The sequence below is a fragment of the Aegilops tauschii genome, chromosome 3 (assembly GCF_002575655.3).
Source record: "Aegilops tauschii subsp. strangulata cultivar AL8/78 chromosome 3, Aet v6.0, whole genome shotgun sequence".
Taxonomy (NCBI): Eukaryota; Viridiplantae; Streptophyta; class Magnoliopsida; order Poales; family Poaceae; genus Aegilops; species Aegilops tauschii.
The window spans coordinates 520,299,398-520,325,705 of record NC_053037.3 but is presented as its reverse complement, the minus strand read 5'-3'; the positions used below and the strand labels follow the sequence as shown (position 1 = coordinate 520,325,705).

Here is a 26,308-nt window from a genome sequence, read left to right as displayed (position 1 = left end):
TTGAAGAACAGAGCAGATTGGTTTTTGTGTAAGGTGTCCATTTATATTTCTTGTCAGCCAGGGGTGCCAAGGATGTGTAAAACGCCCCACGAAAAAAGAGGATGTTCAGAATGAACTGGCAGGAGAATGCAGCCGCTGCCTTTGTTGGTCTGTTCATCATTGGGTGGTCAAAAATGTACATAAACTTTGAACAATGATTTTGTTTTTTTATTTGAGTGCTCTTCGAATGTTATTTTTAGCTAAAACTTTGCAAGATCATCAAAAGTTTCATGATGTTTGATGTCCCAAAGTTTTAGATTTTTTTTGATTTTGTTTTGAATTTACTGTTCATAGAGGGTGTAGGGGCACCCGGATGCTGAAAATCCTATCTGTTTTGATCAATTTGGTTACTCAACTATTGATTAAGCTTTGTTTTAGTCCTTAATTTTCAAAACAAATAAATTTGAACCATAACTTTGTGACAGCAGATTTACTTCCAACCTGACAAAAAGTGGTATGGTTGATGATGTGGCAGTGGTTCTGCACTCGTGAACGCGTGACACTTTAGGAAACTATTCTTTCCCCTCTCGCAAGGCAACTAGGGAAAACCTTCCTCCCCTCGATCTTCACCGACGAGCCCGTGGATTTGCCTCTGTTGGGGAACGTAGTAATTTAAAAAACTTCCTACAGACACGCAAGATCATGGTGATGCATAGCAACGAGAGGGGAGAGTGTTGTCCACGTACCCTTGTAGACCATAAGCGGAAGCGTTATGACAACGCGGTTGATATAGTCATATGTCTTCATGATCGACCGATCCTTAGTACCGAACGTACGGCACCTCCGTGTTCAGCACACGTTCAGCTCGGCGACGTCCCGCGAACTCACGATCCAGTAGAGCTTCGAGGGAGAGCTTCGTCAGCACGACGGCGTGATGACGGTGTTGATGAAGTTACCGACGCAGGGCTTCGCCTAAGCACCGCTACGATATGACCGAGGTGGATTATGGTGGAGGGGGCACCGCACACGGCTAAGAGAGATCAATGATCAACTTGTTGTGTCTATGGGGTGCCCCTGCCCCATATATAAAGGAGGTAGGGGGGAGGTGGCCGGCCAAGGAGGAGGGCGCGCCAAGGGGGGAGTCTGAGGGAGTCCTGGATTAGGGGGTCCTCGGACAGCCGGACTATATACTTCTGCCAGACTGTTGGACTATGAAGATACAAGACTCAAGACTTTGTCCCGTGTCCGGATGGGACTCTCCTTTGCGTGGAAGGCAAGCTTGGCAATACGGATATGTAGATATCCTCCCTTGTAACCGACTCTGTGTAACCCTAGCCCCCTCCGGTGTCTATATAAACCGGAGGGTTTAGTCCGTAGGACAAGAACAATCATAATCATAGGCTAGCTTCTAGGGTTTAGCCTCTACGATCTCGTGGTAGATCAACTCTTGTAATACTCATATCATCAAGATCAATCAAGCAGGAAGTAGGGTATTACCTCCATCGAGAAGGCCCGAACCTTGGTAAACATTGTGGCCCCCGCCTCATGTTACCATCTGCCTTAGACGCACAGTTCGGGACCCCCTACCCGAGATCCACCGATTTTGACACCGACATTGGTGCTTTCATTGAGAGTTCCATTGTGCCTCCGCGATAAAGGCTTGACGACTCCTTCGATCATCGACAACGATGCGATCCAGGGCGAGGCTTTCCTCCCCGGACAGATCTTCGTTTTTTGCGGCTTCATACTGCGGGCCAACTCCTGGCCATCAGGTCAGGTTTGGAAACTTGAACTATACTGCCAACACCCGCGGATACTTGATCTTCGACGGATTCGAGCCCATGTCAGGTGCGCCGCACAATCACGACGAGCATGACTTAGCTCTGCCGTCGAATAGTGTTCGAGAGATCACACCTGCAACTACTCTGGCCCTCAATCCGGAGCAGATCATGCCGTCCGAGGACGGGTGGATAGACCCCGCCACGGAGGCCGCGCACGCAGCGGCGATAGAGCCGAATACTGACTTCACCTCTTATGAGACCCGTGTTGCCGGACACTTGGATTCGTCCCCGGCCACGGGCTCCGAACCGCCAGTGTCCGTGCCAATCGAATCTGATTGGGAACCGATCATGGAGTTTTCCTCCGCGGATATCTTTCAGCACTCACCACTGGGCGACGTGCTAAACTCATTAAGGTCTCTCTCCTTGTCAGGAGACCCTTGGTCGAACTATGTCCGGCTAGAATGGGATGCGGACGACGAAGAAATTCGCTCCCCACCCACCACCCATGTAGTAGCCACTGTCGACGATTTAACCGGCATGCTCGATTTCGGCTCCGAAGACATCGACGGTATGGACGACGATGCAGGAGACGAACAGGAACCACTACTCACAGGGCGCTGGACTGCCACCTCATCATATGATATATACATGGTGGACACCCCCAATGAAGGCGATGGCGATAAGGCAACGGAGGATAATCCCTCCAAGAAGCAATCCAAGCACCGGCGTCAGCGGCGCTGCTCTAAGTCCCGCCATAGCAAAAGCAGCGATACCGGCACAAGAGACAATAACGCTCCGGATAGTGCCGAAGACGAAGACAATCCCCTCCAGCCAGGCCTCGAGTAGGAGGATGAACAAGCTAGCCCTCAGGAACAGGCAGCAGACGGAGAATCAGAGGATGACAATTACATGCCTCTCTCCGAAGACGAGGTGAGCCTCGGCGACGAAGAATTTATCATGCCTGAGGATCCCATCGAGAAGGAGCGCTTCAAGCGCCGGCTTATAGCCACAGCAAATAGCCTGAAGAAAAAGCAACAACAGCTTCGAGCTGATCAAGATCTGCTAGCAGATAGATGGACTGAGGTCCTGGTGGCCGAGGAATACGAACTCGAGCGCCCAACCAAGAGTTACCCAAAGCGCAGGTTGCTACCCCAACTCGAGGAGGAAGCATTAAAACCTGCATTACCAGCGTATGATGCGGCTGATTGGCCACCTCATGGCCGAGACAGAGGGGCATATCAGCCCAAAGTCCAGCCCGCACCCCGTTGCCAGACAAACAAAAACAGCAAGGCCCGGGGCAACACGCAGGACCTGCGAGACGTATTGGAAAACAAAGCAGAACATACAAGATCGATCTACGGATCACGGGGGCACGCCCCAACGCGTGACGATGATCGTCATGCAGGATACACTAAAAGCAAATCCGGCCAGGCCGAATACAGCAGACAAGACTCGTATGAACTGCGTCGCGACATAGCCCGACACAGAGGTGTCGCACACCCCCTATGCTTCACTGATGAAGTAATGAATCACGAATTCCCAGAAGGGTTTAAACCCGTAAACATTGAATCATATGCATTGAATCATATGATGGTACTACAGACCCTGCGGTATGGATAAAAGACTTCTTCCTCCACATTCACATGGCCCGCGGGGATGATCTACACGCCATCAAGTATCTCCCGCTAAAACTCAAAGGGCCAGCTCGGCATTGGCTGAATAGCTTGCTAGCAAACTCCATTGGAAGTTGGGAGAACCTGGCAGACGCATTCCTGGACAATTCCCAGGGCACTTATGTGCGACCACCGGATGCTGACGATTTAAGTCACATAACACAACAGCCGAGAGAGTCAGCCAGGAAATTCTGGACTCGTTTCCTAACTAAAAAGAACCAAATTGTCGACTGTCCGGATGCCGAAGCCCTAGCAGCCTTTAAACATAACATACGTGACGAGTGGCTCGCCCGACATCTCGGCCAAGAGAAGCCAAAATCCATGGCAGCCCTCACGAAACTTATGACCCGCTTTTGCGCGGGCGAAGATAGCTGGTTGGCTCGTAGCAACAACACAGCAAGCAAACCTGGCACATCAGAGGCCAGGGATAGCAACGGCAAACCACGATGCAACAAACACAAGCGCCGAAAATATGGTGAAAACGCCGAAGATACGACAGTTAATGCCGAGTTTTGTGGCTCAAAGTCCGGTCAGTGGAAAGGGCCACTCAAAAATAACAATTCGGGTCCATCCAGTCTGGACTGCATACTCGATCGCCAATGCCAAATTCATGGCACCCCAGAAACGCCAGCCACCCATACCAACAGAGAATGCTGGGTCTTCAAACAAGCCGGCAGGGCAGGCGCCAAAAACAGAGAAGGGGGGTCTCAAAGCGATGACGGCGACGAAGAGCCCAGATCACCGAACACAGGAGGGCAAAAGAAATTTCCCTCGCAAATCCAAACGGTGAACGTGGTAAACACCACCCAAATTCCCAACCTGGACCGGATACGCACCCTTAGGGATGACGACTTAACGGAACTAGTCGTCCCACAATATAAACTAGGGCCGGTCACCTTCAACCGCACGGATCGTCCGGTTAACGCCAATCAGGGCAATCCAGTCGCACTAGTCCTCGACCCAATAATTGACGGGTTCCACCTCACACGAGTCCTTATGGACGGAGGCAGTAGTCTAAACCTGCTTTACCGGGACAGAGTGCGCAAGATGGGCATCGATCATTCGGTGATCAAACCCACTAAAGCCACTTTTAGAGGCATTATACCAGGTGTGGAAGCCAGCTGTACAGGCTCCATCGCCCTTGAGGTAGTCTTCGGATCACCAGACAATTACCGTAGTGATTATCAGGCACTGCTCGGACGAACCGCGTTCGCTCGATTCAACGCGGTGCCACAATGCCTACCGTAAGCTCAAAATGCCCGGTCCACGCGGCGTCATCACGGTTAATGGCAAGGACGAACATTACTTCAGCACCAACAAGTACACCACTGCCTTAACAGCAGAAGCAACGAGCAGCACCTTGCAGCCGAACCCCGAGTCGACGGCCAGGCTCCCGGACACTGTCAAAGGACTCCGAACTACTTCGCGACAGGATAGCCCGGCTCGTCCAGAGCTCAATTAAACACTCCGGCGAAGGCCAGGGCAGGCCGCACTCAGCGGCTCAACCGCTCTCCGGCACGCAAACATTTCTTACATTTCCTTCGCAGGTTCACCTTTGCGCTGACCAGGATGGGCGATATGGAGGCAGCTCGAACGCGCAAGGGAATCTGTAGATATTCCCCGCGATGACTATCCGACTATACTTCGGATCCGCACACAGCTTCTTCCCCTGGTCTCAGCAGGTTCCACAGTCATATTTCCTTTTGATCATATTAGCTGTACTTATACGCATCGATGTACTATTCAAATACAACATATGGATTCATATGACGCTTATCTGCTGTTATTTCTTATTAAAATTCTTTTGTCAAGTGGCATCCGTACACCACGATATGCCTTCAAATATGCCAGGGGCTTCGTTTTACCCATAATACGGCAATAAAGTCCGAACACCTTCACGGAAGTTCGGCACCCCGAACCTATAGCATTATATGCATCAGCTCCGAATCATGTCTTGGGTCAATAGTTGGGTTTGCCCGGCTCCCACGTTTTGGTACCTTACGTTCCGCTATATCGGCTAAGGTAGCACTGGGAGAACTACTGTGATTGTGTCCCGGTTCTTCCGGACGAGCACCTCAGTAGAGAAAGCTGAAAACTGACTGTCATGATACGGCAAGAGCTGGTCAGCTGTTCGAGAGGTTGTAAAATCTTTAAGGATTTCTCCCGCATAATGCCATAACCAATGCAGCGTGCAATGGATCAGTTTTTTCTTCCGATCAGGTGCTTATAGAGCCCCTCGTGCGGTCTTCCGAACACCAGGGGCTGCGCCTACCTTCCTAAAGCTCCTATGGCTAAGTGAGAGCAATACAGCCCTATAGTCTGATTGTCTGGTTCGTTGTGCGGAACACCTCCTTCGAAGGACCCAAAACTGGGATAAAGAGTGATCAGGTCTATCCCGAACACCCCCGTACTTCTTAGGTGGGGGCAGAAGCCGACGACTGGTGAACTCTCAGGATTAATATATAAAACGGCCGCGCAAGAGGATAAACTTTTATATAACTGGCAATAAATAGTATAAATGACCTTGTTCAAACATTACAAAGGACAACACGATTTGCATTCATGGAAATATAATGTCCTTGGTACATAGCTCCGCTGCAAGGTAGGATCCTTTCAGTACATTATCATAATAGAATTCGGGCTTGCGGTGCTCCTTCCCCTCTGGCGGTCCTTCGGTCATCAGCTTTTCAGCATCCATCTTCCCCCAGTGCACCTTTGCGCGGGCGAAGGCCATTCGCGCACCCTCTATACAGACCGACCGCTTGATGACATCAAGTCGAGTGCAGGCACTTACAAGCCGCTTCACGAGCCCGAAGTAGCTGCTTGGAATCGGCTCGGCGGGCCATAGCCAGATAATCAGATCCTTCATGGCTAGCTCCGCCGCCTTATGCAGTTCGATCAGCTGTTTCAGTTGATCGACAAAAGGCACCGGATAATTCGGTGCCAAATACTGCAACCAGAAGAGCTTCTCCGCAGTGTTCCTTTCTTCAGCTCGGTAGAATTGGGCGGCATCCGATATGCTGCCGGGCAGCTCGGCAAATACCCCTGAGAAATCCGAATTCAAAATTAGAAACATGATTTTCTCCTCAAATACTTGCTTTACATGGAAAAAGCCTTACCCGCCGCGATCTTGCTCGCCTCTTGGATCCCCTGCAGGGCGCTTTGGGTTTCCCCCCGGGCATCGCTCGTGGCCTGATGCGCCTTGGTGAGTTCGGATTCTTTCTCCGTTAAACTCTGCTCCAAGGTCTCGCATTTCTTCACGGCCTCTTGCAACTCCTGCTCAACTTCAATAACCCTGGCCTCGTGCTTCTCACGAAGAGCCAGCTCTGTGGTTGCCTTTTTCTCGGCCTCGGCCACAGCCTTCTTAAGAGCCTCGACTTCGGTCATCATCCCTAGCACAAATCATGAAACATATTTTATCATACTGAAAATTCATTCGCAATAAACGCGAACAAGACTTGCGCATACCTTGTTTATCTCCCAACTGCATTTTCAACTGGCCAAGTTCTTCTTTGGCCCGCTCCAGACTTTGATTCAGTCCGGAGACCTCCGCAGTATGAGAGGCAGCAGCCGCTACCGACGCCTGCTTATAACAGAAGAGAAATAGATGTCATCCAATGAGTCTTCCTATGAACATAAATTTGATCCTCTGTCCGGTTCTTTCTTTCACCGAACAGTGTATCAGGGGCTACTATCCATACCATGACACTCTTCGAAACCTCATAAAACATACCTCAAAACCTTTTATAAGGCCGATACAGGCTTCATTCAGTCCACTCTCAGCTGACTGAATCTTCTCAATCACCACACCCATAAGGGCACGGTGTTCATCGACGATGGAGGCGCTCTTCAGCGCCACCAACAAAGCACCCGACACCTCTGGTTGGACAGAGATGGCCGGTGGAACAGGCCTGCCCCCTCCAGCTGAGAGAGGCTGCCTGCTTGATTCTGGAGCCGTATTGGTCTTCGTAATTGCATCCGGCTGGGAGCCAAATTCAAGATGGCCCCCGCCGTCAGCTCCCATGGGAATTTTCTCCCCCATGTGTCCGGCCCCTGAAGTTTGACCTCCAGGCGCCGCCTTCATGGTCTTTCCCTCTCCTCCTTGGCCGGGGTCCCTCTGGGACGAAGCCTCGGTGTTATTCACCTGTTTGGAGGAAGGGGCCTTCGGGGGCGTCCCACTCTCCATAGCATCCGAGCTCAGCGAATCCTCTGATGAGGATTGTTTGGTATGGGACCTCGCCGGACTACAAAAAATATGGCTCAGGTTAAAATATTATGCCATGATGAGGCTGGACGCATAACATACTCGGATTCAATATACTCACGAATTCACCAGGGGCTGGGCCCTGGGATCCCATGTCGGGCCGCTGTCGGCGGCGACAGTAGACTCCTCCGAAAGAGGAGCTTTTCCCCCTTTAGGCGACTCGGCCTCCAAGTGTGCGGAGGCCGTCCTCTTCTTTCTTTCCCCCACAGGGGATTCATCTTCCTCCTCCTCCACGTCCTCTTCGGAGGTGGAACGGGCATCAGAGCCTTCGGATATTGTGTCCGAAGTGCCGCGGCGACGAAGGCCGCCCCGTGTCTTTTTGGCATCCTTCTCGGCCGTCTTCTTCGGCACCTTGTAAGGCGCCGGGACCAGCATCTTCGTCAGAAGTGGGACGGCTGGTTCTTCGGGCAGCGGGGCCGGACAATGGATCCGCTCCGCCTTCTTCGTCCAGCCCAAGGAGAGTTGTAGAAAACACATTAAGCGCTTCCTTTGGGTTATGCGGATAAAAAGTATGATGACTTACCGAACTTGCAGGGCGGGACAGTTGGTACCCGTGGTCTTCGGCGGAGTCCGGCCATGATTTGCTGGACTTGAAAAGCACCTTCCAGATGTCTTTGTGCGAGGAGCCGAAAAGCTCTCGCAGGGTTTGGTGCTTGGTCGGATCGACTTCCCATAGATTGCAAGTCCGGTGTTGACAAGGCAGGATCCGGTGAACTAACATCACCTGGACTACATTGACAAGTTCAATGTTCTTGTTGAAGGAAATATGCCCTAGAGGCAATAATAAAGTTATTATTTATTTCCTTATTTCATGATAAATGTTTATTATTCATGCTAGAATTGTATTAACTGGAAACATAATACATGTGTGAATACATAGACAAACATAGTGTCACTAGTATGCCTCTACTTGACTAGCTCGTTAATCAAAGATGGTTAAGTTTCCTAACCATAGACATGAGTTTTCATTTGAATAACGGGATCACATCATTAGGATAATGATGTGATTGACTTGACCCATTCCGTTAGCTTAGCACTTGATCGTTTAGTATGTTGCTATTGCTTTCTTCATGACTTATACATGTTCCTATGACTATGAGATTATGCAACTCCCGTTTACCGGAGGAACACTTTGTGTGCTACCAAACGTCACAACGTAACTGGGTGATTATAAAGGTGCTCTATAGGTGTCTCCTAAGGTACTTGTTGGGTTGGCGTATTTCGAGATTAGGATTTGTCACTCCGATTGTCGGAGAGGTATCTCTGGGCCCACTCGGTAATGCACATCACTATAAGCCTTGCAAGCATTGCAACTAATGAGTTAGTTGAGGGATGATGTATTATCGAACGAGTAAAGAGACTTGCCGGTAACAATATTGAACTAGGTATTGAGATACCGACGATCGAATCTCGGGCAAGTAACATACCGTGACAAAGGGAACAACGTATGTTGTTATGCGGTCTGAGCGATAAAGATCTTCGTAGAATATGTAGGAGCCAATATGGGCATCCAGGTCCCGCTTTTGGTTATTGACCAGAGAGATGTCTCGGTCATGTCTACATAGTTCTCGAACCCGTAGGGTCCGCACGCTTAACGTTCATTGACAATATAGTACTATGAGTTATGTATGTTGGTGACCGAATGTTGTTCGGAGTTTTGGATGAGATCACGGATATGACGAGGAACTCCGGAATGGTTCGGAAGTAAAGATTGATATGTGGATAGTAGTGTTTGATCTCCGGAAAGGTTCCGGAATCCATCGGAAGGGGTTACGGATGTTTCCCGAAATGTTTGGGCACAAGAGCACTTTATCTGGGCCAAAGGGGAAAGCCCACGAGGTTTTTGGAAAGCGCAAAAGGAAGTTTTGCGGAGTCCAGGGGCCAGACGCCAGGGTGCCTGGCGTCTGGGTCCAGACGCCGGGAACCCTGGCATCTCGCCCTGGAGTCCGAGAAGGACTCTTGCCTTTCGGGTGAAACCGACTTTGTGGAGGCTTTTACTCCAAGTTTCGACCCCCAGGCTCAACATATTAATACAGGGGTAGGGCTAGCACCCAAGACATCAAGAAACACCAAGCCGTGTGCCGGCAACCCTGTCTCCTCTAGTTTATCCTCCATCATAGTTTTCGTAGTGCTTAGGCGAAGCCCTGCGAAGATTGTTCTTCACCAACACCGTCACCACGCCGTCGTGCTGCCGGAACTCATCTACTACTTCGCCCCTCTTGCTGGATCGAGAAGGCGAGGACGTCACCGAGCCGAACGTGTGCAGAACTCGGAGGTGTCGTGCTTTCGGTACTTGGATCGGCCGGATCGTGAAGACGTACGACTACATCAACCGCGTTGATATAACGCTTCCGCTTTCGGTCTACGAGGGTACGTGGACACACTCTCCCCTCTCGTTGCTATGCATCACCATGATTTTGCGTGTGCGTAGGAATTTTTTTGAAATTACTACGTTCCCCAACAGTGGCATCCGAGCCTGGTTTTATGCGTAGATGTTCTATGCACGAGTAGAACACAAGTGAGTTGTGGGCGATACAAGTCATACTGCTTACCAGCATGTCATACTTTGGTTCGGCGGTATTGTTGGATGAAGCGGCCCGGACCGACATTACGCGTACACTTACGCGAGACTGGTTCTACCGACGTGCTTTGCACACAGGTGGCTGGCGGGTGTCAGTTTCTCCAACTTTAGTTGAACCGAGTGCGGCTACGCCCGGTCCTTGAGAAGGTTAAAACAACACTAAGTTGACGAACTATCGTTGTGGTTTTGATGCGTAGGTAAGAACGGTTCTTGCTCAGCCCGTACCAGCCACGTAAAACTTGCAACATCAAAGTAGAGGACGTCTAACTTGTTTTTGCAGGGCATGTTGTGATGTGATATGGTCAAGGCATGATGCTATATTTTATTGTATGAGATGATCATGTTTTGTAACCGAGTTATCGGCAACTGGCAGGAGCCATATGGTTGTCGCTTTATTGTATGCAATACAATCGCCCTGTAATGCTTTACTTTATAACTAAGCGGTAGCGATAGTCGTAGAAGCATAAGTTTGGCAAGACGACAACGATGCTACGATGGAGGTTGAGGTGTCACGCCAGTGACGATGGTGATCATGACGGTGCTTCGGAGATGGAGATCACAAGCACAAGATGATGATGGCCATATCATCTCACTTATATTGATTGCATGTGATCATTATCTTTTATGCATCTTATCTTGCTTTGATTGACGATAGCATTATAAGATGATCTTTCACTAAATTTCAAGATAAAAGTGTTCTCCCTGAGTATGCACCGTTGCCAAAGTTCGTCATGCCCAGACACCACGTGATGATCGGGTGTGATAAGCTCTACGTCCATCTACAACGGGTGCAAGCCAGTTTTGCACACGCAGAATACTCAGGTTAAACTTGACGAGCCTAGCATATGCAAATATGGCCTCGGAACACTGAGACCGAAAGGTCGAGCGTGAATCATATAGTAGATATGATCAACATAATGATGTTCACCATTGAAAGCTACTCCATTTCACGTGATGATCGGTTATGGTTTAGTTGATTTGGATCACGTGATCACTTAGAGGATTAGAGGGATGTCTACCTAAGTGGGAGTTCTTAAGTAATATGATTAATTGAACTTTAATTTATCATGAACTTAGTCTTGGTAGTATTAGTATATCTATGTTGTAGATCAATAGCTCGTGTTGTTGCTTCCCTATGTTTTATATATGTTCCTTGTAGCGACCCGACCCGAATGGATCAAGTCTCTGTGCTTAAGTGTCATCCCTGGATCGGTATGCTGACACACACAGTACTCGAGGATTTATAACAGAGGTAAATCACATGTATAAAGTAACATAAATACTATTACCTCAATCCAAATAGCGGAAGTAACAAGGTTGTGGATTCCCATCAACACCAACGGCAAAGTTGAGTGTAGAAATCGTAACCCTAACGTATCTCTTACTCGTCGTAAGAATCCTGCAACATGAAACCTTGCAGCCCGAAAACGGGTCAGCACATGGAATATGCTGGCAAATTCACACCATAGAGAAATAATGAACAAAGGCTATCACTACATGCATATATGGCTGGTGGAAAAGCTCTATGGTTATAATGTTTTTGCGAAAAGCCAATTTTTCCCTACTACAAAGGAATAAATTTTATTTAACTATCATGGTGGTTGTGAAACATTGAGATGGTTGACAGCATCTCAATCCCAATTAAGTATCATCATTAACCCAACAATATTAATTAAAGTAACATGATGAGATCAACGGGATAATCCAAGAACTAGATACTCAAGATGTCCATAACCGGGGACACGGCTAATCATGATTAGTTTGTACACTCTGCAGAGGTTTGTGCACTTTTCCCACAAGACTCGATCTCCTCCGTTGGATTTCTCGCACTGCATGATGTTTGAGAAACGGATGACCGAGACACAGTCTTTCCGAAGAGGACCCCTTAACCGATAGATAGGCCGGTACACCTACAATCCCCTACATCTGCTAGCCCATCATGGAAAGGTTTCCCACAACTTACTCAACTATGCTAGAGCCCATAATAGCTTGCGGCTGCACACGGAAGTTTCTAGCATGAATAATCTTATGATCCCTTTGAGCCTGGGTGGCGGTCCTTATACAAACAAGCAACACTGGGTTCTCCAGGTGCCTCAATCCACCCAGATGTGAGTTTTAGTTGCCACCTTAAGTAAACCATTACTATCAATCTCACATCTGTCATGAATATCACTTCAAACCCAATCCACGTCTACGAGCATAGCATGGCAATGTAATAGCAACGTAGAAGTAACTCCCAAGGGTTTGATAATTAAAACAGGTAATAGGTACTACCTCATCTACTTCCCAGTTCCCACAATTTAATTAGATCCTAATCATGCAATGTTTGAGGATTGATCTAATGCAATAAAAACTGGGTATGAAAGAGATATGATCAAAGTGTGAACTTGCCTGCAATGATGATGAAGATGATTCGCACTCAAAACTCTTGATAGATCTACTCGTCACACTCCGGTCAATCTATCGTAAGTAAGCAATAGCAACCACACATATGCAATCACTCAAAAGATCGAGAAGAACGAAGAAGACACTTCGGAAAACATCAAAACCAAGCAAATAACTCTTGCAACATAAAACAATTTCTAACAGTACCAAAATTATGTGAATTTGGCCTTATCAGAGAGTTTAGGTCAAGAGCTTTGGTTTGCAAAAAGAATCAACTCAAATTGGAGTTACGGAACTTAAGTTATGAACAAAAGAAGTTTGAATACAAATCTGTTTGAATCCAAATTTTAAAACTTTCAAAAACATGTTTAAGTTATTTTACTAGATAGAGGGGATCATAACGAAGACGTGGGCGTTGGTTTCGTTGGATTTGGACAAACGAGTAAAAAGTTATGAGTGTTTGAAAACCAGGGGCTATTATGTAAAAAAACAAATTGCTAGTAGGTCCCTGGCCGAAAATAACAGAAAAAGAAAAAAACTAAATAGTGAACGTTCGTTTATAGGATCTAAACAGTGGACGTTCGCAGTTTAGTAAAACCTAAAAAAAACAGATCTAGGTTTTCTTAATAAAACCAAAACGAATAAAAAAACCGGGGCGGTTCACGGTTTATACCGGTTCGCAAATAAAAAATAAAACCGACTAGATCTAATCCTAGCCGTCCATCCTAGATCGAACGGACGAGGGCGGCCGGTGGCTTACCGCGGCGGTGGGCGTCGACGTCGCCGGAGAAGACGACGGCGGCGGCTCGGCGATGAACGGGGCGACGGCTCCGGGCGTCGGCGGCGACTGCGGAGTAGCGGGGAAGGGGCGGCGTGGCGAGGCGGTGAGGTTGGTGGGGGTCGGCGGCGCTCGGGGAGTCGGAACGGAGCGCGGCGGCGGCGATAGATCTCGCCGGCGGCGGCGGCTACGCGGGAGCGGGCGGCGGCGGGAGCAGAGAGAGGGGGGTCGGGGCGGAGCTATTTAAGAGGGGGGCGAGGAGGTGGCGTGGAGGAGGGGTAGGAGGAGGCGGCGCGAGGAGTCCGAGGCGGGGACGGCGGCCATGGCGGCGCGGCGGCGTGCGGGTGGCGGAGTCCCGCCCGGGAGGTCGGGGACGCGCGGTCGTCGGGCTGGGCCGTGGCCTGGCTGGGTGCTGGGCCGGCCCAGTTCGGCGGAGGGGTTTTTTTTTAAACAGAGAAAGAAATAATAAAAACAAAAGAAAATGAAAATATTATATAGGCATATAATATATCAAAATTTTCAGAAAAAGATTTCCAACAACATGGACATTTTTGAAAGTCAAATAAAATCCACGCAAATTTTAATAAATCAAACAGTGCTACTGCCTTAATAAAATCCAATAAAAATCATTTTAAAATACCAAAATGATTTCAAATTTATTTTTCTCCAATTTTCTGATGTAGGGAATCATTTTACCCTAATTTCTGTATATTTTATTTTTGGAGAAAAATAATTTGAATAAAACTCAAATAACTCCAATATTGAAAAATAATTTCAATGGGACTTTGAATATATCCTTTGAAACTCCCAACTCATATTTCATATGTTTTGAAGAAGTCATTTTATCTTCGCTCGTGAAAATCACTGAGTTGCATAAAGTTTTAGAATTGGAAATATTCTCAAATGAAATTCAAATATTTTCAACACCCCTTTTCATTTAAATAAATGGAAGAAGTCATGTCATCTTCTCTCCAGGGTTTTGTGGTGAAAAGAATTTGAATTCATGGAGATCATAAAAGAAAAATGAAAGTTTGGGAAAGTCCTTTTATTCCCTCTCCTTTAACTTTCAAAAGATTTCGAATTCCACTCACTTTCAGTCAATCAATCAAACAATCAATCCAATCTATCTGTTTATTATAACATTCCAAAATTTAGAATTTTGGGATGATACATTCCTAGAGAAAACTAAGTTGAAAGATGTTAGTAGCAATGATGCGGATTGGATCCGTGATCTGAGGTTTATTCTCATTGTTGCACAGAAGAATTATGTCCTTGATGCACCGCTAGGTGACAGACCTATTGCAGGAGCAGATGCAGACGTTATGAACGTTTGGCTAGCTCAATATGATGACTACTTGATAGTTTAGTGCACCATGCTTAACGGCTTAGAATCGGGACTTCAAAGATGTTTTGAACATCATGGACCATATGAGATGTTCCAGGAGTTGAAGTTAATATTTCAAGCAAATACCCGAGTTGAGAGATATGAAGTCTCCAAGAAGTTCTATAGCTAAAAGATGGAGGAGAATAGCTCAAGCAGTGAGCATGTGCTCAGATTGTCTGGGTACTACAATCGCTTGAATCAAGTGGGCGTTAATCTTCCAGATAAGATAGTGATTGACAGAGTTCTCTAGTCACTATCACCAAGTTACTAGAACTTCGTGATGAACTATAATATGCAAGGGATAAGGAAAATGATTCCCAAGCTCTTCGTGATGCTGGAATCGACGAAGGTAGAAATCAAGCAAAACATCAAGTGTTGATGGTTGACAAGACCACTAGTTTCAAGAAAAGGGCAAAGGTAAGAAGGGGAACTTCAAGAAGAACGGCAAGCAAGTTGCTGCTCAAGTGAAGAAGCCCAAGTCTGGACCTAAGCCTGAGACTGAGAGCTTCTACTACAAAGGGACTGGTCACTGGAAGTGGAACTGCCCCTAGTATTTGGTGGATAAGAAGGATGGCAAAGTGAACAAAGCTATATTTGATATACATGTTATTGATGTGTACTTTACTAGTGTTTATGGCAACCCCTCGGTATTTGATACTGGTTCAGTTGCTAAGAGTAGTAACTCGAAACGGGAGTTGCAGAATGAACAGAAACTAGTTAAGGGCGAGGTGACGATGTGTGTTGGAAGTGGTTCCAAGATTGATATGATCATCATCGCACACTCCCTATACTTTTGGGATTAGTGTTGAACCTAAAATAAATGTTATTTAGTGTTTGCGTTGAGCATGAATATGATTGGATCATGTTTATTGCAATACGGTTATTCATGTAAGTTAGAGAATAATTGTTGTTCTGTTTACATGAATAAGACCTTCTATGGTCATACACCCAATGAAAATGGTTTGTTGGATCTCGATCATGATGATACACATTTTCATAATATTGAAGCCAAAAAATGCAAAGTTAATAATGATAGTGCAACTTATTTGTGGCACTACCGTTTAGGTCATATTGGTGTAAAGCGCATGAAGAAACTCCATGCTGATGGACTTTTGGAATCACTTGATGCTTGCGAACCATGCCTCATGTGCAAGATGACTAAGACTCCGTTCTCCGGAACAATGGAGCGAGCAACTGACTTATTGGAAATAATACATACTGATGTATGCGGTCCGATGAGTGTTAAGGCTCACGGCAAGTATCGTTATTTTCTGACCTTCACAGATGATTTGAGAAGATATGGGTATATCTACTTGATGAAACACAAGTCTGAAAATTTTGAAAAGTTCAAAGAATTTCAGAGTGAAGTGGAGAATCATCGTAACAAGAAAATAAAAGTTTCTACGATATGATCGCAGAGGTGAAATATTTGAGTTACGAGTTTGGCCTTCAGTTAAAACAATGTGAAATAGTTTCACTACTCACGCCACCTGGAACACCACAGTGTAATGGTGTGTCCGAACGTCATAACCGTACTTTATTAGATATGGTGCGATCTATGATGTCTCTTACCGATCTACCACTATCGTTTTGGGGTTATGCATTAGAGACATCTGCATTCACGTTAAATAGGGCACGATCTAAATCCGTTGAGACGACACCGTATGAACTATGGTTTGGCAAGAAACCTAAGCATTCGTTTCTTAAAGTTTGGAGTTGCGATGCTTATGTGAAAATTTTCATCTTGATAAGCTCAAACCCAAATCGGAGAAGTGTGTCTTCATAGGATACCCAAAGGAGACAGTTGGGTACACCTTCTATCACAGATCCGAAGGCAAGACATTCGTTGCTAAGAATGGATCCTTTCTAGAGAAGGAGTTTCTCTCGAAAGAAGTGAGTGGGAGGAAAGTAGAACTTGATGAGGTAACTCTACCTGCTCCCTTATTGGAAAGTAGTTCATCGCAGAAATCTATTCCTGTGACTACTACACCAATTAGTGAGGAAGCGAATGATGATGATCATGTAACTTCAGATCAAGTTACTACCGAACCTCGTAGGTCAACCAGAGTAAGATCCGCACCAGAGTGGTACGATAATCCTGTTCTAGAGGTTATGTTACTAGACCATGACGAACCTACGAACTATGAAGAAGCGATGGTGAGCCCAGATTCCGCAAAATGGCTTAAGCCCATGAAATCTGAGATGGGATCCATATATGAGAACAAAGTGTGGACTTTGGTTGACTTGCCCGATGATCGGCAAGCCATTGATTATAAATGGATTTTCAAGTGGAAGACGGACGCTGATAGTAGTGTTATTATCTACAAAGCTCAAATTTTCGCAAAAAGGTTTTCGACAAGTTCAAGGTGTTGACTACGATGAGATTTTCTCACTCGTAGCGATGCTTAAGTCTGTCCGAATCATGTTAGAAATTGCCACATTTTATGAAATCTGGCAAATAGATAAATAAAACGGCATTCCTTAATGGACTTATTAAAGAAGAGTTGTATATGATGCAACCAGAAGGTTTTGTCAATCCTAAAGGTGCTAACAAAATGTGCAAGCTCCAACGATCCATCTATGGACTGGTGCAAGCATCTCGGAGTTGGAATATACGCTTTCATGAGTTGATCAAAGCATATAGTTTTATACAGACTTGCGGTGAAGCCTGTATTTACAAGAAAGTGAGTGGGAGCACTACAGCATTTCTGATAAGTATATGTGAATGACATATTGTTGATCGGAAATAATGTAGAATTTTCTGGAAAGCATAAAGGAGTATTTGAAAGGAGTTTTTTCAAAGAAAGACCTCGGTGAAGCTGCTTACGTATTGAGCATCAAGATCTATAGAGATAGATCAAGACGCTTGTTAAGTTTTTTCAATGAGTACATACCTTGACAAGATTTTGAAGTAGTTCAAAATGGAACAGTCAAAGAAAGAGTTCTTGCCTGTGTTCCAAGGTGTGAAATTGAGTAAGACTCAAAACCCGACAACGGCAGAAGATAGAAAGAGAATGAAAGTCATTCCCTATGCCTCAGCCATAGGTTCTATAAAGTATGCCATGCTGTGTACCAGATCTATTGTATACCCTACACTGAGTTTAGCAAGGGAGTACAATAGTGATCTAGGAGTAGATCACTGGACATCGGTCAAAATTATCCTTAGTGGAACAAGGATATGTTTCTCGATTATGGAGGTGACAAAAAGGTTCGTCGTAAAGGGTTATGTCGATGCAAGTTTTGACACTGATCCAGATGACTCTAAGTCTCAATCTGGATACATATTGAAAGTGGGAGCTATTAGCTAGAGTAGCTCCGTGCAGAGCATTGTAGACATAGAAATTTGCAAAATACTTACGGATCTGAATGTGATAGACCCGTTGACTAAAATTATCTCACAAGCAAAACATGATCACACCTTAGTACTCTTTGGGTGTTAATCACATAGCGATGTGAACTAGATTACTGACTCTAGTAAACCCTTTGGGTGTTGATCACATATCGATGTGAACTATGGGTGTTAACCACATAAAGATGTGAACTATTGATGTTAAAATCACATGGCAATGTGAACTAGATTATTGACTCTAGTGCAAGTGGGATACTGAAGGAAATATGCCCTAGAGGCAATAATAAAGTTATTATTTATTTCCTTATTTCATGATAAATGTTTATTATTCATGCTAGAATTGTATTAACCGGAAACATAATACATGTGTGAATAAATAGACAAACATAGTGTCACTAGTATGCCTCTACTTGACTAGCTCGTTAATCAAAGATGGTTAAGTTTCCTAACCATAGACATGAGTTGTCATTTGATTAACGGGATCACATCATTAGGAGAATGATGTGATTGACTTGACCCATTCCGTTAGCTTAGCACTTGATCGCTTCGGATGTTGCTATTGCTTTCTTCATGACTTATACATGTTCATATGACTATGAGATTATGCAACTCCCGTTTACCGGAGGAACACTTTGTGTGCTACCAAACGTCACAACGTAACTGGGTGATTATAAAGGTGCTCTACAGGTGTCTCCGAAGGTACTTGTTGGGTTGGCGTATTTCGAGATTTGGATTTGTCACTCCGATTGTCGGAGAGGTATCTCTAGGCCCACTCGGTAATGCACATCACTATAAGCCTTTCAAGCATTGCAACTAATGAGTTAGTTGCGGGATGATGTATTACAGAACGAGTAAAGAGACTTGCCGGTAACGAGATTGAACTAGGTATTGAGATACCGACGATCGAATCTCGGGCAAGTAACATACCGATGACAAAGGGAACAACGTATGTTGTTATGCGGTCTGACCGATAAAGATCTTCATAGAATATGTAGGAGCCAATATGGGCATCTAGGTCCCGCTATTGGTTATTGACCAGAGAGATGTCTCGGTCATGTCTACATAGTTCTCGAACCCGTAGGGTCCGCACGCTTAACGTTCGTTGACGATATAGTACTATGAGTTATGTATGTTGGTGACCGAATGTTGTTCGGAGTTTTGGATGAGATCACGGATATGACGAGGAACTCCGGAATGGTCCGGAAGTAAAGATTGATATCTGGATAGTAGTGTTTGATCTCCGAAAAGGTTCTGGAATCCATCGGAAGGGGTTCCGTATGTTTCCCGAAATGTTTGGGCACAAGAACACTTTGTCTAGGCCAAAGGAGAAAGCCCACGAGGTTTTTGGAAACCGCAAAAGGAAGTTTTGCGGAGTCCAGGGGCCAGACGCCAGGGTCCCTGGCGTCTGGGTCCAGACGCCGGGAACCCTGGCGTCTGGCCCTGGAGTCCGAGAAGGACTCTTGCCTTTCGGGTGAAACCGACTTTGTGGAGGCTTTTACTCCAAGTTTCGACCCCAAGGCTCAACATATAAATAGAGGGGTAGGGCTAGCACCCAAGACATCAAGAAACACCAAGCCGTGTGCCGGCAACCCCGTCTCCTCTAGTTTATCCTCCATCATAGTTTTCGTAGTGCTTAGGCGAAGCCCTGCGAAGATTGTTCTTCACCAACACCATCACCACGCCGTCGTGCTGCCGGAACTCATCTACTACATCGCCCCTCTTGCTGGATCGAGAAGGCGAGGACGTCACCGAGCCGAACGTGTGCAAAACTCGGAGGTGCCGTGCTTTCGGTACTTGGATCGGTCGGATCGTGAAGACATACGACTACATCAACTGCGTCGATATAACGCTTCCGCTTTCGGTCTACGAGGGTACGTGGACACACTCTCCCCTCTCATTGCTATGCATCACCATGATCTTCCGTGTGCGTAGGAATTTTTTTGAAATTACTACGTTCCCCAACACTTGTCTCCCATATCTTTAACGCGCGTCTGGAGCACCGACAATTCATCGGACGAATACCAGTTCAGGCCCTTCTTGACCCAGGATGTAAGCCGCAGAGGGGCTCCGGATCGAAACTCGGGAGTAGCGGCCTATTCCGTGCCGCGCGGCTCGGTGATGTAAAACCACTGCTGTTGCCACTCCTTGACGGAATCGTTAAAGGTGCCGGTTGGCCATGTGACGTTGGGCATCTTGCTCACCATAGCGCCCCCGCACTCGGCGTGCTCGCCGCCCACTACCTTGGGCTTCACATTAAAAATCCTCAGCCATAAGCCGAAGTGTGGCGAGATGGGAAGAAAAGCCTCGCACACGACAATGAATGTCGAGATGCTGAGGAAGGAATTAGGGGACAGATCGTGAAGATCGATCCCATAATAATACATGATGCCGTGAACGAACGAGTGGAGGGGAAACCCTAGCCCGCGGATGAAGTGAGGGAGGAATACAACTCTCTCTTGCAGTTTCGGAGTAGGGACGATCTGTCCCACCGTCGGGAGACGGTGGCTGATTTTCTTGGCCAGATACCCGGCCTCCCGAAGCTTTTTGATATCCTTCTCCCGGACGGTAGAGGCCATCCACTTGCCTCCTGCTCCGGATCTGGACATTTTCGGAAGGCCTTTGTGGGAAGAGAAGATGAACGCTTGGGCGCTGGAGCTCGAGCAAAGGGGAATGGATCGGGAACAAGAAAGCGTGGGTGCGAAAGGGAGTCCTTATCCCCTTATAAAGGCAGCAGGGATTCTGCGCCTCCCCACTTGCCTGGTAAACCCGCTTATTCCACAAGCGCCGTAATTGATGGCGCGGTTGGGTTACCCACACCCGTATTGATGAGAATCTCGTGATAGGGGGACACGATCTCTGCTTCGACAAGACGTGCCAAGAAAACCGCGTCGCAATATGTGCAGTAGTTGGTTAGGAGAAACGGTTCAAATAATGACTGGGCCGTGGCGTGATGTCACGCTATGAAACTTGTCAGCAGATTAGATTTGTGAAAATATTATACTCTCTACGGTGGTATGTGGAATTTATTTTACAGAGCCGGACACGATCCTTGTGTTCAAAATCTTCTATGAAGTATTCGGAGGAGGAACCCGCCTTGCAATGCCGAAGACAATCTGCGCACCGGACTCATCGTCATTGAAGCCTGGTTCAGGGGCTACTGAGGGAGTCCTGGATTAGGGGGTCCTCGGACAGCCGGACTATATACTTCTGCCGGACTGTTGGACTATGAAGATACAAGACTCAAGACTTCGTCCCGTGTCCGAATGGGACTCTCCTTTGTGTGGAAGGCAAGCTTGGCAATACGGATATGTAGATCTCCTCCCTTGTAACCGACTCTGTGTAACCCTAGCCCCCTCCGGTGTCTATATAAACCGGAGGGTTTAGTCCGTAGGACAAGAACAATCATAATCATAGGCTAGCTTCTAGGGTTTAGCCTCTACGATCTCATGGTAGATCAACTCTTGTAATACTCATATCATCAAGATCAATCAAGCAGGAAGTAGGGTACTACCTCCATCGAGAGGGCCCGAACCTGGGTAAACATTGTCTCCCCCGCCTCCTGTTACCATCCGCCTTAGACGCACAGTTCGGGACCCCCTACCCGAGATCCGCCGGTTTTGACACCGACGGAGTCCTACTCCCACCGCGAGTAGGACTCCTCCTTTCCTAGTAGGAGTAGGAGAAGGGTGAGGGAAGGAGAGAGGAGGAAGGAAAGGGGGCGCCGCCCCCCCCTCCTTGTGCAATTCGGACTAGAGGGGGAGGGGGCGCGCAGCCTGCCCTGGTTGCCCCTCCTCTTCTCCACTAAAGCCCAATAGGCCCAATAAACTCCCCGGGGGGTTCCGGTAACCCCCCGGTACTCTGGTATATGTCCAAAACCTCCCGAAACATTTCCGGTATACAAACATAGTGGTCCAATATATCGATCTTTTCATCTCGACCATTTCGAGACTCCTCGTCATGTCCGTGATCATATCCGGGACTCCGAACTACCTCCGATACATCAAAAATACAAAAACTCATAATACCGATCGTCACCGAACTTTAAGCGTGCGGACCCTACGGGTTCGAGAACTATGTAGACATGACCGAGACACGTCTCCGGTCAATAACCAATAGCGGAACCTGGATGCTCATATTGGCTCCCACATATTCTACGAAGATCTTTATCGGTCAAACCGCATAACAACATACGTCGTTCCCTTTGTCATCGGTATGTTACTTGCCCGAGATTTGATTGTCGGTATCTCAATACCTAGTTAAATCTTGTTACCGGCAAGTCTCTTTACTCGTACCGTAATGCATCATCCCGCAACTAACACATTAGACACATTGCTTGCAAGGCTTATAGTGATGTGCATTACCGAGAGGGCCCAGAGATACGTCTCCGACAATCGGAGTGACAAATCCTAATCTTGATCTATGCCAACTCAACAAGCAGCATCAGAGACACCTGTAGAGCACCTTTATAATCACCCAGTTACGTTGTGACGTTTGGTAGCACAAAAAGTGTTCCTCCGGTATTCGGGAGTTGCATAATCTCATAGTCGTAGGAACATGTATAAGTCATGGAGAAAGCAATAGCAACATACTAAACGATCAAGTGCTCATCTAACGGAATGGGTCATGTCAATCACATCATTCCCTAATGATGTGATCCGGTTAATCAAATGACAACTCATGTCTATGGCTAGGAAACTTAACCATCTTTGATTCAACGAGCTAGTCAAGTAGAGGCATACTAGTGACACTCTGTTTGTCTATTTATTCACACATGTACTAAGTTTTCGGTTAATACAATTCTAGCATGAATAATAAATATTTATCATGAAATAAGGAAATAAATAATAACTTTATTATTGCCTCTAGGGCATATTTCCTTCAGTCTCCCACTTGCACTAGAGTCAATAATCTAGTTCACATCGCCATGTGATTTAACATCGAAAGTTCACATCACCATGTGATTAACACCCATAGTTCACATCGTCATGTGACCAACACCCAAAGGGTTTACTAGAGTTAGTAATCTAGTTCATGTCGCTATGTGATTAACACCCAAAGAGTACTATGTGTGATCATGTTTGCTTGTGAGATAATTTTAGTCAACGGGTCTGTCACATTCAGATCCGTAAGCATTTTGCAAATTTCTATGTCTACAACGGTCTGCACGGAGCTACTCTAGCTAATTGCTCCTACTTTTAATATGTATCCAGATTGAGACGCAGATTCATCTGGATCAGTGTCAAAACTTGCATCAACGTAACCCTTTACGACGAACCTTTTGTCACTTCCATAATCAAGAAACATATCCTTATTCCACTAAGGATAATTTTGACCGCTGTTCAGTGATCTACTCCTAGATCACTATTGTACTCCCTTGCCAAACTCAGTGTAGGGTATACAATAGATCTGGTACACAACATGGCATACTTTATAGAACCTATGGCTAAGGCATAGGGAATGACTTTCATTCTCTTTCTATCTTCTGCCGTGGTCGGGCTTTGAGTCTTACTCAATTTCACACCTTGTAACACAGGCAAGAACTCTTTCTTTGACTATTCCATTTTGAACTACTTCAAAATCTTGTCAAGGTATGTACTCATTGAAAACACTTATCAAGCGTCTTGATCTATCTCTATAGATCTTGATGCTCAATATGTAAGCATCTTCACCGAGGTCTTTCTTTGAAAAAACTCCTTTCAAATACTCCTTTATGCTTTCCAGAAAATTCTACATTATTTCCGATCAACAATATGTCATTCACATATACTTATCAGAAATGATGTAGTGCTCCTACTCACTTTCTTGTAAATACAGGCTTCACCGCAAGTCTATATAAAACTATATGCTTTGATCAACTCATCAAAGCATATATTCCAACTCCGAGATGCTTGCACCAGTCCATAGATGGATCAGTGGAGCTTGCACATTTTGTTATCACCTTTAGGATCGACAAAACCTTCTGGTTGCATCATATACAACTCTTCTTTAAGAAATCCATTAAGGAATGTTGTTTTGACATCCATTTGCCAGATTTCATAAAATGTGGCAATTTGCTAACATGATTCGGACAGACTTAAGCATCGCTATGAGTGAGAAAATCTCATCGTAGTCAACACCTTGAACTTTGTCAAAACCTTTTTCGACAAGTCTAGCTTTGTAGATAGTAACACTACTATCAGCGTCCGTCTTCCTCTTGAAGATCCATTTATTTTCTATGGCTTGCCGATCATCGGGCAAGTCAACAAAATTCCACACTTTGTTCTCATACATGGATCCCATCTCAGATTTCATGGCCTTAAGCCATTTCGTGGAATCCGGGCTCATCATCACTTCCTCATAGTTCGTAGGTTCGTCATGGTCAAGTAACATGACCTCCAGAACAGGATTACCATACCATTCTGGTGCGGATCTTACTCTGGTTGACCTACGAGGTTCGGTAGTAACTTGATCTGAAGTTTCACGATCATTATCACTAGCTTCCTCACTAATTGGTGTAGGTGTCACATGAATCGGTTTCTGTGATGAACTACTTTCCAATAAGGGAGCAGGTATAGTTACCTCATCAAGTTCTACTTTCCTCCTACTCACTTCTTTCAAGAGAAACTCCTTCTCTAGAAAGGATCCATTCTTAGCAACAAATATCTTGCCTTCAGATCTGTGATAGAAGGTGTACCCAATAGTTTCCTTTGGGTATCCTATGAAGACACAATTCTCCGATTTGGGTTTGAGCTTATCAGGATGAAACTTTTTCATGTAAGCATCACAACCCCAAAATTTAAGAAATGACAACTTTGGTTTCTTGCCAAACCACAGTTCATAAGGCGTCGTCTCAACGGATTTCGATGGTGCCCTATTTAACATGAATGCAGCCGTCTCTAAAGCATAACCCCAAAACGATAGCGGTAAATCAGTAAGAGACATCATAGATCGCACCATATCTAGTAAAGTACGATTACGACGTTCGGACACACCATTACGCTGTGGTGTTCCGGGTGGCGTGAGTAGCGAAACTATTCCGCATTGTTTCAAATGAAGACCAAACTCGTAACTCAAATATTCTCCTACACGATCAGATCGTAGAAACTTTATTTTCTTGTTACGATGATTTTCCACTTCACTCTGAAATTCTTTGAACTTTTCAAATGTTTTAGACTTATGTTTCATTAAGTAGACATACCCATATCTGCTCAAATCATCTGTGAAGGTGAGAAAATAATGATACCCGCCGCGAGCCTCAATATTCATTGGACCACATACATCAGTATGTATGATTTCCAATAAATCTGTTGCTCGCTCCATTGTTCCAGAGAACGGCGTTTTAGTCATCTTGCCCATGAGGCATGGTTCGCAAGTACCAAGTGATTCATAATCAAGTGATTCCAAAACTCCATCAGTATGGAGTTTCTTCATGCGCTTTACACCAATATGACCCAAACGGCAGTGCCACAAATAAGTTGCACTATCATTATCAACTCTGCATCTTTTGGCTTCAATATGATGAATATGTGTATCACTATGATCGAGATCCAATGAACCATTTTCATTGGGTGTATAACCATAGAAGGTTTTATTCATGTAAACAGAACAACTATTATTCTCTAACTTAAATGAATAACCGTATTGTAATAAACATGATCAAATCATATTCATGCTCAACACAAACACTAAATAACACTTATTTAGGTTCAACACTAATCCCGAAAGTATAGGGAGTGTGTGATGATGATCACATCAATCTTTTAACCACTTCCAACTCACATCGTCACTTCACCCTTAACTAATCTCTGTTCATTCTGCAACTCCCGTTTCGAGTTACTAATCTTAGCAACTGAACTAGTATCAAATGCCGAGGGGTTGCTATAGACACTAGTAAAGTACACATCAATAACATGTATATCCAGTATACCTTTATTCACTTTGCCATCCTTCTTATCCGCCAAGTATCTAGGGGCAGTTCCACTTCCAGTGACTAGTCCCTTTGCAGTAGAAGCACTTTAGTCTCAGGCCTAGATCCAGACTTGGGCTTCTTCATTTGAGCAGCAACTTGCTTGCCGTTCTTCTTGAAGTTCCCCTTCTTCCATTTTCCGTTTTCTTGAAACTAGTGGTCTTGTCAACCATCAACACTTGATGCTTT

The 26,308-nt window shown here is 45.7% G+C and overlaps 1 pseudogene; it reads right to left on the bottom strand.

Annotated features, from left to right (window-relative positions):
* The window catches only part of LOC109760255 (uncharacterized acetyltransferase At3g50280-like), a 210,825-nt pseudogene that overhangs the window by 144,811 nt on the left and 39,706 nt on the right, over positions 1-26,308 (bottom strand).